Source organism: Corvus brachyrhynchos, unplaced genomic scaffold (genome assembly GCF_000691975.1).
Source record: "Corvus brachyrhynchos isolate BGI_N302 unplaced genomic scaffold, ASM69197v1 scaffold80, whole genome shotgun sequence".
Lineage (NCBI taxonomy): Eukaryota > Metazoa > Chordata > Aves > Passeriformes > Corvidae > Corvus > Corvus brachyrhynchos.
Window position 1 is genome coordinate 3,415,194 of NW_008236769.1, and position 18,487 is coordinate 3,433,680.

Sequence of the window (18,487 nt, forward strand, 5' to 3'; positions counted from 1 at the left end):
TTTACTGACATTTATACAGTAAGGATTCTTTCTTTCCCATAATCATTAGAATACTCAAGTTTCATCCAAGTGTGCAAGTATACATGGTCCTAAACAGAACTGTCTTTGGGGGGAGTGTGTGTGTGGAATATTTCATTAAATCCTAATTGGTTTCCATTACATTTAATTTTTAAAAATTCACTTGCCATGGGCATAACCACCTGACACAACTGTCTAATGCAGCAGAACTTCATTAGACAGAAAACATAGAAGCTTTTAAAATAACTTTTCAGCTTCTCCAGTGTAAGACAGTAGCTGCAAAATTATCCTGCCCAGGTATCTGAGAAATGAATTCTATCTTGACATGTTTCTAGTATGTTGTGGAAGTAGTTTTAAAAGCTGTTTAAATGTAATGCATATATCTATCAGACAGTTTTTGCTTTCCAACTTGGATTCTGAAAATGCTGCTTCGAAGTGATGGGCCACAGTTGCTTCTTTTTGAAAAATAATTCTCTGTTTTTTGAATACCTATTCACTGCAGTCAGAAGTCAAAAATTATATGTGTTAGCATACAATTATTGCTAATTGTGTTCTCGGCCGATTATTGCACATTTCCTCCAAGATCCCTTGGCTCCATTAATCTTTTGCAGTCTTAGTAAAACCAGATCTTTTAGTACCTTAATCTAAAATGTTTACCATTTTTTGTAAAAGTTATTTTTACTTTAAATGTAATAATAAAAAACTAAGTGGTTTCTACTATAACAGACAAAATGAACGCATTTTAGAAAAAGACAGCGCAATACTGTTCATTCCACAGTTCAATGATTGCTTCAAATCAATTCACACATAAGAGCCTGCAATCAGCACATGAAATCACTTTTCTTAGAGCTGAAATAAACTTTCCTTGCTTTGGTTCATTACAGAATTAAGCATATGTGCTTATGATCACAGCATTGAAGCTGAAGTTAGAAGGGACCTCTCGAGATCATCTAGTCAACCCACCTCAAAACTGAGTTAACTAGAGCACATGGCTTAGGACTGGGTCCAGTCAGGTATCGAATAGCCCCAAGGATGGAGACCTTAGTGTCTCCACGGGTGACCTGTTCCAGTGCTTATCCCCCTTATCTTATTGTAAAGAACTTTACAATCTCTAAATGGAATTTCTTGTATTCTGATTCATGCCTTTAAAAAAAGCATTTTTTGTTCTAAGGAAAACCTTTTCAAAATACCTATGCTTTGGGACCCACACTTAATTTTGGGTTTTTGTTTTGACAATTTGCCAGTTTCATGTTTTGTTATTTCCTGAAAATGAGCGACAGAATATTATTAAAAATTATATAAACAATTTCACAGGATCTAAAACCTCAACAGTCCATTGGATTTAGGAGACAAAATGCATTTGTAATGCTTAATTTACAACTATGAAAAATTTTGAATTATTCAAGCAAGGCTCAACCTGCCCAAAAACCATTCAGTACGCTTAGGTAGAAAATACTTCCTTTGAAAAGAAACATTCAACACTGGTTCTCAAAAATATCTGTAAAGCAACTAACAATACCAGAACTTCTAAACAACTAATCCTACCCAGTTCTGTAATGGAACTTGAGTTTTCTATGACTGCAAGTAGCAAATAGTCAAGTCACTTCATGTAGACATAGTTATGAAAGGACAAAAATTTGTTGCTTACCCAGGCAGTAATCTCCAACTAGTGAATAATCCTGTTTTATGGAAAAAATTTTACAAACCTCCCTTTTTCCACCTTCAGCTGTTCCATTCCCATCACTGTAAAATAAAACCTATTAGTTAACTCTATTGCAGGTTCCTTGATTGTTTTTTTTATAATGACTGTCCTTTTTGGAGCAGTCTGGTGGGACAAGAAGCCTTATTCCTAGGATATCCTATGTGTCTTCTCAATTGTCCAGCTTGTTTCAGGTACTGTAAGACCAGAGCTGCTCAGGTTGGCATTGTCCATGGTAAGATTTTATACTCATTTCTAAAAACACTACAATAATGCTTTTTCTTAAAATTTTTTGAAGGTGCATGTTGTTTTGAGCTGCTATGCTGTAAGACCACAGTAAAAGTCTGCACTATGTAAGTTTATGTTTATTGATTAATTAGTCTCCCTCTTGCACTGGTCCTAATCTCTTGCATTTACCTTTCAAAACACAAAAAAACATACTAAACTGCAATGTTAAACAAAACCAGGTAGGGGTTTTTTTGATTGTGATATCAACTCACAAAACTGAGTTACTAATTTTGCAGAGACGATGTTGGCTAAGTTACTGACATTGTTAATAATCCTTCAGTGATTCCTCATAAAACCTTGGTCTCATTAAACATGGAGTAGTTTCCACACAGTGGATTGAAACAGAAGAGAGCTCTTCATCTTACTGCCACACAAGAGATATCCAAAATACTCCAAGGGGAGACAGTAAACACAGATTAACTTTGATAGATCTCTGCAGTGGGACTATTGAAACACAGTGGAGTAATTCCAATTGTTAAGACACAAAATTCAATCATCCATGTTCTTTTTGTAATAAAAGTCATACACACTGCAATCAAGTCAATTTTTATTTTCTCAAAAAAGAACAGAGGTAGATAAGGAGAACAGTCAATAGGTTTGGAGCAAAATGACATTTTAAAAAAGTCGCAAAAAAATTTTTTTTGATCTGCTGCTAAGATGTAACAGGACTAATTAAAAGGAAGAAGAATGCCATAAATACTTGTCCTACTTTAGACAAAAAAAATTCTTAAACAGCTTAATGAATAAAAACATGACTGAATAATTCTAACATATCCTTTTTCAGCAGGTAATGTTATCTAGTTTAAAGAAAAAAACCCCAAGCATTTTGAGAAAAGTATACTACTGACCTAGTTAAATAGTAAACAAAAGCAAGGGACAGAAGAATCCTCAAGTACCATTTAATTGCAAAGGACATTTCAAGGATTTTTTTATATTTTCCCAAAGAAATACTTTGCAAAGTTGTATTTCAGCATCAACTTCACAATCAACTATTTTATATTGAATACAGTACCAATCAAGTTCAACATCAGCTCTGCAATTCACTGTGGGTAGACTAAGGAATGTAAATGCCATTAAGTGTCCTTCAAGTCTTATGTTAAGCTTGAGCACCAAATTCCTTTGTAGTTCTTCTCGGGTATTACCATTAGTATAGAAGGGTTAATAGCAAAGGCTGATGATTGTTTAAAAATTCACATTACCAAAGTGGATTACATTGCATCTACTGAGGGGATCAACAATGTAAGCCTACACTAAGCCATTATTGCAGAAACAAAGCTTGCATTTTAAGCCTTTGGAAACAAGCATAAAATGGACAAAAGGAAAAATTCTTCTGATGTAAGAACAAGGCAAACACTACATGCTTTTCATACAGACTCACATTTTCAGAGCCATACAGAATACATGAAAATGGACAAATAGCATCCCCTAAAACTCATCATGAACTCCTGAAAAGATCAGCAAACTTGAAGAAAAGGACAAAATGGATAACTGTAAGTGATCAAATGGTATAAAGGAAGTCTTGTCTTCTCTTTTATTCTAGACATAACAAAATTAATTATCTTGAATTTAGGAATGATGACTAGAAGAATCAAGTATGCTTGTTAAAAGCTGGGGGTTTAGATCCTCAATTCAATGCTTGATGTTCCAAGGCACTAAATGATGCAAATTTCTGTTAAGGTCAGTGGAATCTGAGGTTTCTCAACACATTTGTTTATCTGGCCAGTTAGAATTCAAATCTCATTCATTTACGTTTGAAAATACTAACAGAATCCTTTGGCCTTTCTTCCACACTTCCTCTTATGCTCTCTGAATCCATCACTAAAATTTATCTCATTATACAAAATTAAAAATGAACAAATTTAAAAAAATTAACAAATCCCAGGCTGAGCATGCTTTTTCATCTGGAATAGCTACCCCAGCTAGTTTCTAAGTACCTCTTTCCAAACTCTCCTATGGATGAAAATGCTTATTGTTATTTCCAGTTGTAAATATAGGAGTTCAAGTTTTCTACCACATTACTAGGCAGAGTAAAATACTCTGATGTTATGAAATATATATAGGAGTATATATATATATATTTAGGAGTAAATCACTGCATATGCTATCTGTATTACAGAAAACACCCTAAACTTTTTCAGAAACCTATTCTTCAGCAGAGAAGATTATTTTATATTAATAGCACAAAACCACTTATTTTAAACCCCATGCTAAGCTTCTTCAAAACAACTAAGCAGGAAAGCATTATTCAACATTTCCACAATTTAGGCTTGCTTTTGTTTTAATTCTGTCTCAATGAATTGAAATTGGATCAGCTACTGAAAAGTTGTGCAAATCTAATACTTAATATTAATCATAGCTGAAGCACACTACTGCAGGTTGTTTTCTGAAGAGTTTGTAAACTGTTAACAGGAAGAGGATTTATGACATTTGTCTTCTATGTTTACTTTAAAAAGAGAATCATTATTTAAACGATCCTTTATATTACTACAGAAGTCCACATATAAATATAATAAAGTTCACACATGGAACAATAATTTTCCTAGCACAGGCAAAATTAATTCAGTGATTTTTGTTAGAGATTTATTTGCAAGACTCAGACTGAGTACTGTAAACTATTTTGCAAATTGGGCAATTAATTTAAACAAAGATAGAAGATCTTTATTCTAACTTCAATTCCAAAGCTCTTAAAAGTAGAATGACCTTGGAACATCCTATAACCTTATGCATCTCTGGCTTTGGATTCTCTGAAGGATGGATAGAAGATAAAACTGAATTCCTTCCACACTGTCACCAGAGTCATATGTTCTAGCGAGTCAGAACAGGGACAAGTTTCTCAACATTTTTCCTCTTCCCATCTATGATAAGGTGTCGGCCACATTTTCTCCTTCCCTCAGTTTAAAAGATGATCTTTATCTTGTATTTTCAACATATATAACCATATGTCCTTTTTCTGCCTGATGGTTTTTTAATTCCTTAAGGGAGGGGAATGGATACAGATGCATTTTTCTCATTAAGGACGTTGCAATATTTTCTTAAAATATGTTACCTCTTCCTGAATTTTAAAAATGTATTTATCAGAACAGCAAAATTCTAGCAACAAAAAGAAGAAACAAATTCTTGTACAGAAAGACACAATTTAATTTCTTTAAAATACATTGTGCACCTAGCTACCTTTTCATCTACTGATGAGATAAATATTAACTCTGAGAATAATCTTCTTAGGAAAATGGGAAAGGCAGTATATAACCCCTTTGATTTGACTTCATTTCATGGGCTTAGATTTCTTGGCTCAGAACAGTCTATTTGTTAGCACTTCAAGTATAAATTAAGGAACTCAGAAGACAAATAAAAAATAAAATTAAAAAGATAATTTAAAAAAAAGCAATTTCTTAAAAGCCAGTAAGCAAGTGATAGGAAAAAATTGTCCCACTCTATAGTTTTTCCTTTGTTCTTGCTACATTTTCTAAAAACTGAACAGAGCAGAGGAAACTGGTTGCAGTAGACAAGAGCATTTTTTTCTGACATGTAATTAATTCTTTGCCATAGGAACCACATTGACATCTCATATGTAGTACACATACAAATAGACCAAGATGCACCATTGACACTGACCTGATATCCTCATTTTTCTGATTACAGATAACACTCTGTGTTGTAGAGCTACACAGAAATTTTTGCAAGCAAAAAACTCAGAAAAGTAACAAGGAAACAGAAATCATAAAGTGTCTATATTCCAATAAGTAGGAGCTGAGAAGCAGAAATACGACATTGCTCCTAAAGAATAATACCTAAACTTGGTTTTCAAGGACACTTTTTAGACACAATCACATATAACAGAAAAGAGATAATACAGTTACTTAGCATTTTTCAGAGTTAATGCATTAATAAACAATAATTCCCATGCAACAACAATTTTTCACATGTAGCTTATGAGGCTTAAAAGCTTACACCCAGCAACCTTCAGTGATCCCAGTCTGTAGTCTATGAGCTGGATGAGCTAGGACTAATGGCAAGAGACAGAGAGAGGCTCTGGAGGGAGGGACTGCCTGCCTCTTTCATATTCCCCTTTATACTATTCCTCTTCAATATACCTGAGGAGTCTTGTTCTTTTGTCCTTAAGCAGCATATTAACCTTCTCCAAGTAACACAGAAAAGGCTAAAATACATGAACTAATAAAACCCTAAAACATTTCTGTAATTATTTTTACATTCACTAACTCTTTTCCCTCCTTGCCTCAATTCTGTTGCATTCCCTAATTTTTTAGTTATTTATTAACATGAAAAAAAAATCAAGTTTCCTAAAAGGAAAATAACATTAAAAGGTAATTGTCTACTAGAGAAATTTCCACTCATCTGGATTAAACAATTAAAACACTCATCTGGATTAAACAATTAAAACACAATTGTACTAGGATGTTTTTTTCCTCCAAGTGTTCCTACCATTCTTTTAAAATGCTTTTTATAATACTTGTATGAATAAACATATTTCTCCTTCCTAATCTCTTTCAATCAGGAGTAGAACTGGCATGGAGGAGTAGTATGGACCCTGCTTTTGCACCTCAACGAAATAATGAATTGCTTACAAGGGCAAGAAGAAAGGCCAAAACTATTTTCAACAATAGCAAGAGGCAGAAAAATTATATGCTTACTTTTGTTAGCATTTAGGGAAGTGTGACCATGTTTAATATGTTCATCTCTGAAGGAGGTGGGGAACAGTATACATCTTGTATACTAGAGAGATGAAAAACACTTCTGTGGAAAAACGCATATACTTCCTATTTTTCAGGTATCTATCAAATATCTCCTATTAATTCTTTGAACTAGAGAATGTTCTGCCAGCTGAACTGGCAATAGTGTGAAAAGGAACTTATTGGGCTTTGTTAAGTGCTCAGCACACTAACTTATTTCTGACAACTGGAAGAAGAGCAACAAGCTCCTCCACAGGCCTTGGCATAGAGAAATACAAGTCCTACATGAAAAACTGTCTTTGAAATGAAAAAATGAATTATGAAGATCGTAAATAATACAGACAAAAATCAATCAAGACACTGCAAAGCAGAAGAACAAAAACCCTTGTATTTCTGAGAGATCCCTTGGCACAAGGCACTGAACTAACTCAATAAAGATAATGAACAGAAACAACTACAGCATGACTCTTTCTGGTACAGATAGATCAAACTGACCAGTAGGTAGTAAAAATAATAAGGTGGAAATAACTACAGTATCCCTAAGTCTAAGGAGTTTCACCTGTTGATCCCAATTAGCACCAGACCATGAGTACAAGCTGGAACATGCACTGTCCTGTTGAATGAAGGAAGTCATGGAAGCAAAAGGTATCCCATCAGCTAAGAATATCTTCCTACTCAAAACTCAGAATCTGGTTGAAAGAAGGCTCCAGCCCCATCCTGGCTGGTGTGTCCTGGCCAAAAATCTAAAGAAGCATTCATAAAATAGGGGTTTTTCCACAATGCCTCATCTCAAATTCCGCCTACAGATGTATGAATTTAGGACTTTGGTTCATAGTACACTCATGTATCAAAATAATCATTTATATGCACCATAGGAAGTGATACAATAAATACAATTGATAAGTAAACAATGAAGAAAATAGAACCAATGCTAGCACATTAAATCACTGATAAGGAACCCAAGCATATCTGATTAAATTTCAATGATTTTATTTCAATATACAGTTTACATCAAAGAAAAATCTGATGGTAAGGGTAAGAAGTCTTCTCAGTTCATAAGAACTTTGAACTTTATCAGAACTCAAGTAGCAGTCCAAAGTTCTAAATGAAAACTCAAGTCATGCTGCTCCAAACCAAAGAATAGAAAAAAAGCAAGAGAAAAAATTCTGAATGGTTTTCATCCTCTTCAGTTCAGGCTGATTAAATTCTATGATATTTCAAACTGAGTGATATTTTGATCTATAAATACAGAATTCATGATAGAGGCATATTACTACCGAAGGGGAGGAAACACATTCCCTGATCACGGCATAGAACTTAATTTTACTGAGTTATTACAAAGGGTAACAAAACAGACATTAATAGCTCAGCAGAAGAAATCAGACAAATCCTGAAGAGGGTATGTAATTCATGCCCTCTAACTTTCAATGAATAAGTAGTCTCTTTAAAATCTGTATAGACAAAGTCTCTGGGGCTGAGGCTGGTGAAGCACTGGCTGGCCATGAAGGTCCTCAGCACCTGCCTGGGCACAGCCTTGAGCAAACTGCTTCAAATTCAATGTTGCTCTGCTATAGGCTAAAGGCCCATCTGATTTATCCTACAAATTCTCTGATTGCTTTATCATTTGTGGGCAGGATTCAACAACATTTAAGAAACCTAAGCTTTCTTGGTTTGATTTTATATTCTGCAATCAGTCTTAAATGATAAAATACTAATAGAAAACAATTTCCACTAAAGTAACACGAAGTATTACTCCTGATATATGATTCTACTTTGAACATCAGTGGTACACAGACACTCCAAAGAGTTGGTGAAGAAATAGTTACTCTGCTTGTTATTCTGCCTTCATAAAACAAGTCTTTATTACAAACATACTTTGTAATGGCATTGTATAAACAACAAACGAAATGTGATTCAACTTGACAAAAATGTAAACATTTAATTAAAATAGATGAGTTAATCACAAAAGATTGCTTATCATGTAATGTAAAAAAGATAAAGTAAATCATTAGGCTATAAATAAACGCACATAACACATGTTCACATGTGTTATTTCCAATGTTTTCCATTTTAATGTTCATGCTAGGGTTGTTCACCATGAGGATTGATTCGACTAAAAAAAAAAATTGTTCCATCTTCAAAATTTACTGCTTTAAGACATTACACAAAGTAAAATGAATAGCTTAACATTTTGAAGCTTCCTCTTGCTCACACTGAAACTCCTCCAATTCTAAACCAGTCTAATTAGGCACCTACTGTTTAATATAAAAGAATCTCTGAACTTCAAACAGAGGGATCTGCTAAAAAAATTGGATAGTGTTTAAAAAACCAAACCGCCTTCAAGTATTAGTGTTTCTACAGTGGTCCTTAGATGGTTTTAATCAAAATCCTCGCATCAGACTGAAAATGTGATTTTTCTCATATGTATATATTAGAGCTAACCATTTTTTCTTTTCTACTCTTTCCATCCTTTAATTTTTCTCCTAATTGTTTTTGAGCTGCTTAGCCTTTGAACATGAAGAAACTCCCTGCTTCTATTCGTGTGTTGTCTTCAGTTTCATGCTATAATAACTGAATATAACTTGACTTGTGACAATATATCCAGTCACTAGTACTCCTGAAAATTTCAGTCACATGTTAACTGACTCTAATGTGAAAAAGGGACATAAAACCATACTTGGTGTACAGAGATGCCATGTTTCCTGGAATACAATGAACACTGTTTGTGGATGCATACACATTTATACATACAACTGTGAAGGCTATATTTTGATTATAATACCGATTTTAGTCATGCAATTATGTTCTCAGCCTTATAAGAACAACTATCTAACTCTTTCAAATAATTATAAACAGAGTCAATGCATTACTTGGGTGCTGGCCACACATGCCAAGAGAAAGATTCTTATCCCAAAGTTACAGTCATTACTATACTGCTCTCAATCTTTCAGTGCATCTGCATATTCAGACTGCAGATCTGCAGATTGTGCAAATTCCTGCACTTAGCTGAAGCAACCCCCAGTATCAATACAGGCTGAGAGATGAAGGGATTGAGAGCCCTGCAGAGAAGGACTTGGGGGTACTGGTGGGTAAAAAGCTGGACATAACCCATTAATGTGCACTCGCAGCCCAGAAAACCAACAGCATCCTGGGCTGCATCAAAAGAAGCATGACCGAGTTTGAGGAGGCAATTCTGCCCCTCTGCTCCATTCTGGTGAGACCCCACTTGGAGTACTATGTCCAGCTCTGGGGTCTTCACTACAGGAAGAATATAGACCTGTTAGAGCAGGTCCAGATAGGAGGGTAACAAAATCCATCAGAGGGATGAAACACCTCTCCTATGAAGACAGGCTGAGAGAGTTGGGGTTGTTCAGCCTGGAGAAGAGAAGGCTCCAGGCAGACCTAATTGCTTCTTTTCAGTTCTTCAAAAAAGCTTATATGAAAGATGAAGATAGACTTTTTATTAGTGCCTTCAGAAACACAACAAGGGTAATGGTTTTAAACTGAAAGAGTATAAATTGAGAGTAGATAGAAGGAAGAAAATTTTACAGTGATGGTGGTCAAACACTGGAATGGAATGCCCAGAGAGGTGGTAGATCTCTGGTAGATCCTGGAAACGTTTCAGATCAGGCTGGACGGGGCCCCGAGAAATCTGATCTAGTTGAAGATGTCCTGATCATTACAGGGGGGTTACTAGATGATGTTCAAAGGTCCCTTTCAACCCAAACCATTCTGTTATTCTACAATGGACAGAACCAAAAGGATTCAAGCCACATACAGCCATTCAAAGCCTGGCCCTCTATAAACCAATGACAAATTACATTCATGTTCCAGGCATGCAAATTATTGCCGCCCTTCAAATAGCCAAAAGTAAATTTCTGTGTTACAACTCCACAAGAATTCCACCTGATAAAACTGAATTTGTCAGTTAAGAACACAGAATCACAGAGTCATTTAGGTCAGAAAAAACCTCTAAGATCACTGAGTCAAATGTTGGGCCGATCACCACATTGTCAACTAAACCATGGCACTAAGTGCCACATCCAGTCACTAAACACCCAGAGAAAGGCATCCTCCTTCTGTTCTGGGGTTCCCAGTGTCCAGACAGATCCTCCATATCTATAACTGTTAAATCAAAATCATTATAAGTAACTCTAATCACTTATTATTTCCTTCTGTTGAAGGAAAAGACTGGAATAAAAGACAGCATGAATTACAATTTTTATCTAGACAGCATTTACATATTTTTCCTTTTCTCTTTTTTATTTAAAGAACTGATATGATCCTATCAATTTGACACACAGTACTACATGGCACAAAGATACATATCCATTTACAAATTTCAGCAATAAAAAATAAAACATCCACAGCTATGCTCAAGCCCATAGAAACAATGCATTATCATGCAAACCAGGAAAAAAGTAAAATTTTGGAGTAAGAATGACAGTTCTTTCTTCATTCCCTTAAAACCTTTTAAAAATTCATATTACTATTTGTGTATGTCCTTATTTGAATTGTGATCTCTACAGCCCTACAGAAGTGAGGATTTTCAATCAAAATAATTTGAAGGCAGCACTTTTTAAAGTAAATTGCATTAAAAATGGAAAAAAGCATGCAAATTTCTGCAGATATGGGTATAGTATCTCTAGCATACGGCAGAGGGCTGGAAACCAGACCAGACATATAACCTGCTCTCAGAAGGCTTAAAGACTTTGGTATTACTCATCTTGCTCATCTGAAAAATAAATGCAGATCAAAGATTCACCTGGAAGAGAAATGGCAAATATTTACTGAGATCTACAAATATTCATCTACTTGCACAATTTCCTACTATTTGAACAATCTGAAATAATTTGACAGGGGGTGACACATTTAGCTATGAGAAAATAGTTGTATTACAAGTTAATGTTTCTATAATTTCTCAGACCTCCATTAATTATTTCTTTCACTAAACCAAGACTTTATAGCAAAGCCTCAAGTGCATACATTTTTTTACTGGCAAATACAAGTGAAGGTGATCTCTGAAAAATAAATGTATTTCTTGAAATATTTTCATGAAACCAGGCTTCATTGTGTCATGCTGAAGAGTTACAATTACCTGAAAATAATTTTGATGGCATTTCTGAATAAAGTAAATAGTATCAAATTTCTGAGTTGATTTAGGAAGAGAAAAAGATGAGCTCTCAGACCAAAATCTTTGATTACAACAGACATGTTTTTTCATATGGTTGCCTCAGTATGTTACTGGATTTGAACCACACTTTTTCCACCTATTGTACTTAAACTCCTCATTTTACACCAAAATGCTCTGGGTATTCTAGTGTCTGAGGTTTTCCCTTGTTTTGAGGCTTTTTGAGGTTTTGTTTTGAGGAGGAGTCTTACAGAGAAGAACTTGGTTTTTTTGATCTTATGCCCCAGAGCAGGAAACAGAATCACCCCAAATAACTACATCCCATCAGCATATCATTTCAGTTTGTTCCTACTGAAAAGAGCACAAAGGGTCAATTTGCAATGCAATTCCAACTAAGACAAACACTTTATTTGAGCCACAATTTCACAAGAAAATGTCACTATATAATACCTTAGAATTCCTAACTGGAGTGACAAAATGCTGAAAAGGCACTGTTCTCAGCCTGTCAACTCAAATCTCTTAAAATGTGCAGCTAATCTATATCCTAATGGCACTGAGTGGGGGATATCATTAAGAGTGACATTTACTACAAAACTCCACTGGCATCAGGATATCCAAATAGTACCAGAATGTACACCCACATTATTTGGATTACACCTAAAAATTTACTATTAAGATACCAAAATCAGTTCAAGTCAATGCAATTTATCCAGAAATATCTATTGCAAAACACTACAGTTTAACCGAGAAAGCTGGATAAATCACTGGACTAAATAATTCTGAATTTTCAGGTGTGGTCCTAACGACCATTTATTCACACAAAACCTCCTTTTTAATAGGGGAGAGTCAATATTATGACAAGTTACCATTTGTCAAGTCCTGCTAGGAGATGCATCAATTTTCCAGGCATGAATCTACTGGGACTGCTTGTTAACCATGGCAGCTCTGGTGGTCTAAGCAGGCAACATGTCAACTTGCTTACTACTTAAATTGGTTTCTGTTTTCTAACAAATGTTTCCACTAACAAAAAAACCAGACAAAATCAATGCATGTGTACGTAGCTAAAAACATTTTCCTAACATTGGAAGTTCAGTACTGGAGAAGCAGAGATACCTTGAAGATAGCTTGATAATACAAGAAGAGATAAAAATCAGACAGCCTTTCAAAGGGCCCAAATCTTTCTTTGAGAATATATATTATGAAGTTATACAGATTGAAGCTGAGAATCAGGTCTGTGTGCAGTTCTTGATCAGATGCTTAAGTCTTTATACTTGGGTCAAGCCCATTTACCTACTTCACAAAAGTAAGTAAACCAAGCCTCAAAGTGATTTATTACTGTTACCTACATCAATGAGATGGAGCTGTGAGGCTAATGTTGCTTCTACGCTTGAAAATCCAGGGATGAAAGGCACACCATAAGTCCAAAGTAGTAGTAGCATAATTAAGTGTTCAGTGTAAAAGCTACCCTGGGCTTTGAAAAGCTATCGCGAAACGTGTGAATATCAACTCATTTCTGTATTAACTGGCTCTGCACAGTTATCTCACACCACCATAAAAATTCCAGATGTGATACAGTATTTATATTTAGAAACACTACCCTTTGTCAAGATAGTGGTACTTCCAATTTTGGGAGGAAAAATTTCTTTGATATAGTATTTAATAGGACTGCTTATATTAAGAGAGTGATTATGTATGAAGGTACACACATAATGGTCTAACTCATTCATGTGAGCAGAATGAACTGCAATTTAAATACAAAACCTGTCAGCTGGTGCTGAGTGAAGATGGGAGCTGCTGCCTACTTTTGAAGTTAGAACAAATCAAACATCAGGATTGGTCTCCGTGTCTCTTTTCTGATGTCATTTTTTTAGTGATGATATTTAAAGAGCACTAAAACGTTTTGAGAAGAGGAGGGACACACTACATCTTTTCCGTAAATCCTTAGCCGTTATAAAAGAACTTCAGACACTTATTTTCATACAAAATCCCGGATATTTAGTTACTTCTTATATACTTTTTGAAAATGCCAACCCCTTCAATCCCTAAAAAAATACTGTAGGACACTCTAGCTAGTAGTTCTATTTCTAACACTGCATCACTGATAGTACATCTTGGCTTGACTATAACAAATTTCTCCTCATAAAATTCAAGACGGCCTTCTTCCAAAACTACTTAAAAAAAACCCAACCAAACAAAAAAAACACACAACAAAAAAAAGCAAGCTCTTAATAAATCTAGCACCTGAAACCTCTCTGTCAAATCCCAGTATTTTATTAGTAGTATTACAAACACAGTGTGAACTCTTATTATAAATAAGTTCTATATGTTTTCTTTGAGAAATGTTATTAAATATGGGGAAAAAAAACTTACTCCTGTAAGCAAGTAAAAAAAAATCTGGATCTAAATTATTAGATCATGAGATTGTCCTTTTTAAATATATTCTTCCAAGAAATGATGAACAAATGATAACAGTTTGGTAAGTCATGAATTCCACAGACACCAATACCAACCTATTCAATAAATGAAACATGAATAAGACAGCAATCTGGTATCTTAAAAGTATGATATATTAAGATGGCATCATCTTTCAGGTAAGCTATTTACACTTTTAACATGACAAGAAGCAAAAGCTTTTTAACGTTAATAATGAAATAATGAGGACTCGTAGATACAACAGACTTCAACTCCTGGGCTTTAAGATATAATGCCAATTAAGAAACACCAGGAGCTAAATCCACAAAATTAGTTCCAGGTACCAACATCAGATGTCACCAATACCCTCAAGTTTCCCATTCAACAGCAACCTAATCCTTTACACAACTAAAACCTCCACAACAAGGGCATTTATGTTCAAGACCACGTAAGTTCTAACATTCAGACACTTGCACCCACAGTAATGCCTTATAAAATGAAGCAGCTTCCTCCCTAAAATACCAGTTTGGGGCAAAATATAGCTAGCCATAAGAAGATCACTCTGTTTCAAGGATGCAGTCATTTTCACATTGCCATTTTCAAAAAATTATTTAAATTTAGATGTTCTTCATCCCAGGAGGTTGCCCTAACCATCAGGTTCCTTCTGAGCTAAATTTCTCCTTTTCTACAAACTACTTTACTCTGTAAGACCAACCAAATACTCAATATAAAAAATGGGGAATAGGAGAAGGGAGTCACCAATGGAAATGCAATGTCAGAAAGCAGGATTAAAACCGCTCTGCAGCCACAGGTACGTTTTTCCTGAGAAGCAGGACTTTTTCAAAACTGAACATGACAACAACTTAGATTCCGAGCCATTGAGTATGTGAGTAGAACCTTGTCCTGGCACACATGGTGTGTCTCTTCCAAGATACAGGAGTATATAAAAAGAAGTCATCAATTGCAATGTCCTATTCATGTCTCCTGTTAAGACATTTGTTTAGCTTTCTCTTGTTTCTCTTAACAAAGCCAGGCTATCCAAATATCAAAAGAAAGTACACCAGTAAGAAAGCAAAGGATGGAGAGTCACCCAATTATCTGTGGGAAGAAGACAAACTGTGGTGCTGGCCTCAGCATTTCCTACTGTTTTTCTTAATTCACTCCCTGTCAGCTTGCAAGTTCCTAGGAAACATCGGACCTGGGCACCAACTCAAGACTTGTGAGAAGTTAAATCCATAAAATTATGGGATTTCCAGAAAACATCATGTAGGTGCAAACCACAAACTTTAATCATTCCCAGCTGGCACTTCAACTTTGTAGGCACCACATTCCCTTTAATATATCATGTAATGACACTCTTGCCTTTATTCATGTCAGAGTCATACCATCCTTGAAAGAGCTGAGGAGCACGGGCCCAGTCTTGTAGACTACACACTAAAATTTCAATCCTAGATCTGTTTCATTTCTACTACATCATTTCTGGTTTACTTACTCCACATCACTCCTTGATCACAAATTCTCCCTCACCTTCTCATTTCAGGAAAGAAGAATTAAAATTCCAGAAGTATATGGTAAATAATGTTTTAGCAATAGCCAACTACTTAGCTAACCATAACCCTTCCTATCATAACACTCACACAAAAAATATAAACAATTATTGCTAAAACAAGGTGGTAGGGAGGTTATTTTATCTTTTCAGGTATTCTGAATACTAAATGTAAAGATGAGATCATAACCCAAAATAATTAAGAAATTAAAACAGAAGAATTTATTTCTTGCTAAATAAAAAAGATACAAAAGATATCAGGATCACAATGCAATAAAAACACCACAACAAGTAAAGCTCTAAGTTATACCATGTTTGCTGTAAAAAATGTTACTTGAAGCCCACAAAACAGGTACCACGCACCTCTCTTTAAGCATCCTAAGAAGCTTAAAATCTCACGCTCAGACCAAGGAAACCAATAAGGAAGGAGAAAAAGGTTGTAAATATGCTACAGAGAGAAAAGGAAATTAATTAATTTTAAGCAAGCAAAATAAATTAATCCAGAAACATTGAGATCTCTGCTCTTCTGAAAACAGTCCTACATGTTAGACCATAAATAATCTGAAACAGATAATCACTGATATGAAATATATCATAGTTCAAAAGCACTTGGGGAAGAACATAATAATAGCATGTCTTTGACTGAAATATCCTGAAGGATGAACAGTTCAAAAGCACTTGGGGAAGAACATAATACATTTGCATGTCTTTGACTGAAATATCCTGAAGGATGAAAACAGAATGCTCTAGATAGAAATGAATAGAAGTTTTTTTGTTTTGTATTCTAGGGGTTTTTCAGTAGCACATGCTGCATTACTTATGAGTGAGATTTTAAAAGTAAGAGGCCAGTAAATATGAAAAGCACTGGATACTTTTTTTATGGTTCTAATGTCAATTTAAATTATCTGGTTATTTTTTTCTAATATATAGAAGTCATAGCAGAAAATTATAGAAGTGTATATTATTCTACTTTAGCAGAATAATTTGACTAAATTCTAAGGGTGTTTTTTTTATATTAGTAAAGCCTTTCTTTCCACTTTCACCCTCTTTTTCACTATTGAAGGACTCCAGAAGGTTTTCATTTCTGCACTACTCTGAGAAAAATGCATTCTTCTTTGTTAATGATGTTTCCTCTGTCAAAAGCAGGAGCTTGATGAATGGGTTGAAACTTCATGTAACTTCACTGTTGCTGCTGGAACACTAGCTTTGTCAAAAGCCATTCTATAGCTTTTCATAGTAATATTCAATGAAAGAAATGTTCCACCTACTAAACTGATTATTACTTTGTGAAGGTAGAAGTTCATTTATTCAACAAAAGAATTAAAATATGACAAACCAGAGCACTTAATATAGTGATGCTGTAACTTACATTCAGATCAAAACTGAATAGCCATTAAGGGAAGAAATGTTGGTGAAGACTTTTTAAAAGCTCAAGAAATACATCTGCATTCTTCTGTTACATTATTAACAAGAGCAATAAGAATGAAGTCACAATAATATAAATAATTTAGTTTTTTCTGTAACCTAGTTTGTGGCGTAGCAGGATGAAACTGAAAAAGAAGAAAAAATGGTTTATAATCTAAATATAATAATTCATATGTGAATTAACTGGATTTCTTATAGAAAGCATTTCACCTTAAGTATGATTAAATATAATTTCATATTAAATATGGTAACATAATCTATAATTATTTAAATTACTACATTTTCCTTATAATTAAAAAAAAAAAATGTTGACCTTCCTAAATGTTTAGCTTGTGAAAGTGTCACTCTGAGTCAGAATCAGTTTACACAGCTAAATAATCCCCTACCAGATGTTATCAACCCAGTCTTTAAAATAGCCATTGAAGTATGTTTTCCAAAAGCCTTGGTGGCCTTCCACTAATTCAGACAATAGAAAAAGGTTTCCTAGTTTTAAACCTAAACTCATCACTTCAAATGAAGCTGCTGGAGAGAATTGAACAAAACAATTAGTTGCTAATAACTCCGTAACATTCTTCTCTTACTGTCCAGTCCTCTCCCCTCTAGGATAAGCAAACCTAAGTATTTCAAGATTTTGTGGAGCTACATTTCCTAAACTCTGTGATACTCATTTATAGTTCTTTTTAAGGCTTGGTCTTCAATAAAGTTGCAATAATTCTATAATCATCTATAAAATAAGTTTCCCAAAGTAGACACAGATAAGCACGAAACAGAAGATGATCCAGCCTTATTACAGCAGGAGCTTTGGTAGGTCAGACAGACTATATACCTTTACTGCAACAGATCTGTGACTTAACATTTATCCTGTGACCCCCAAACCACTCACAAGTCATACTTTGCTACGCTACCTTGTCTCTGCTTTCTATATTAATTTCTCCTGCTCAACACTGGTCTTCACTGTATTTTGTGAGTGGATTTCAGATCACCTACCTAACACACTACAGACATCATGAACCCCAATTTCAGCCAAGGTGTCTGCAGCATCCACTCACTGACCACGTGCCCCAAACCCATATGTTACAAAGGCAGGGTAAAACTCCAATACTGGGGTATTTAGAGCACAAGTAGATCTAGGACTGCACTTTTGACACCTTCTCAGCCTAACAATGAATTGGCTGTTAAGCATTCCCAAGAGAGCAGTTTCACCTAGGAAGACAGTTGTTAATGATTTATCTAATCCTATTTCCTTATATCATTTATAACAGAGTAGAAAACAGAATAAC

At 34.8% G+C, this 18,487-nt stretch overlaps 1 protein-coding gene and 1 long non-coding RNA gene across 2 annotated transcripts in view; one reads left to right on the forward strand and one right to left on the reverse strand.

The window, feature by feature from the left end:
• SLIT2 (slit guidance ligand 2) overlaps nucleotides 1-18,487 on the reverse strand; it is a 262,238-nt gene that overhangs the window by 203,039 nt on the left and 40,712 nt on the right. The window lies entirely within an intron of this gene.
• LOC108445041 lies at nucleotides 3,094-8,734 on the forward strand. The gene is made up of 2 exons (XR_001859780.1): nucleotides 3,094-3,495; nucleotides 6,519-8,734. It is a non-coding gene; the product is annotated as an uncharacterized LOC108445041 (long non-coding RNA).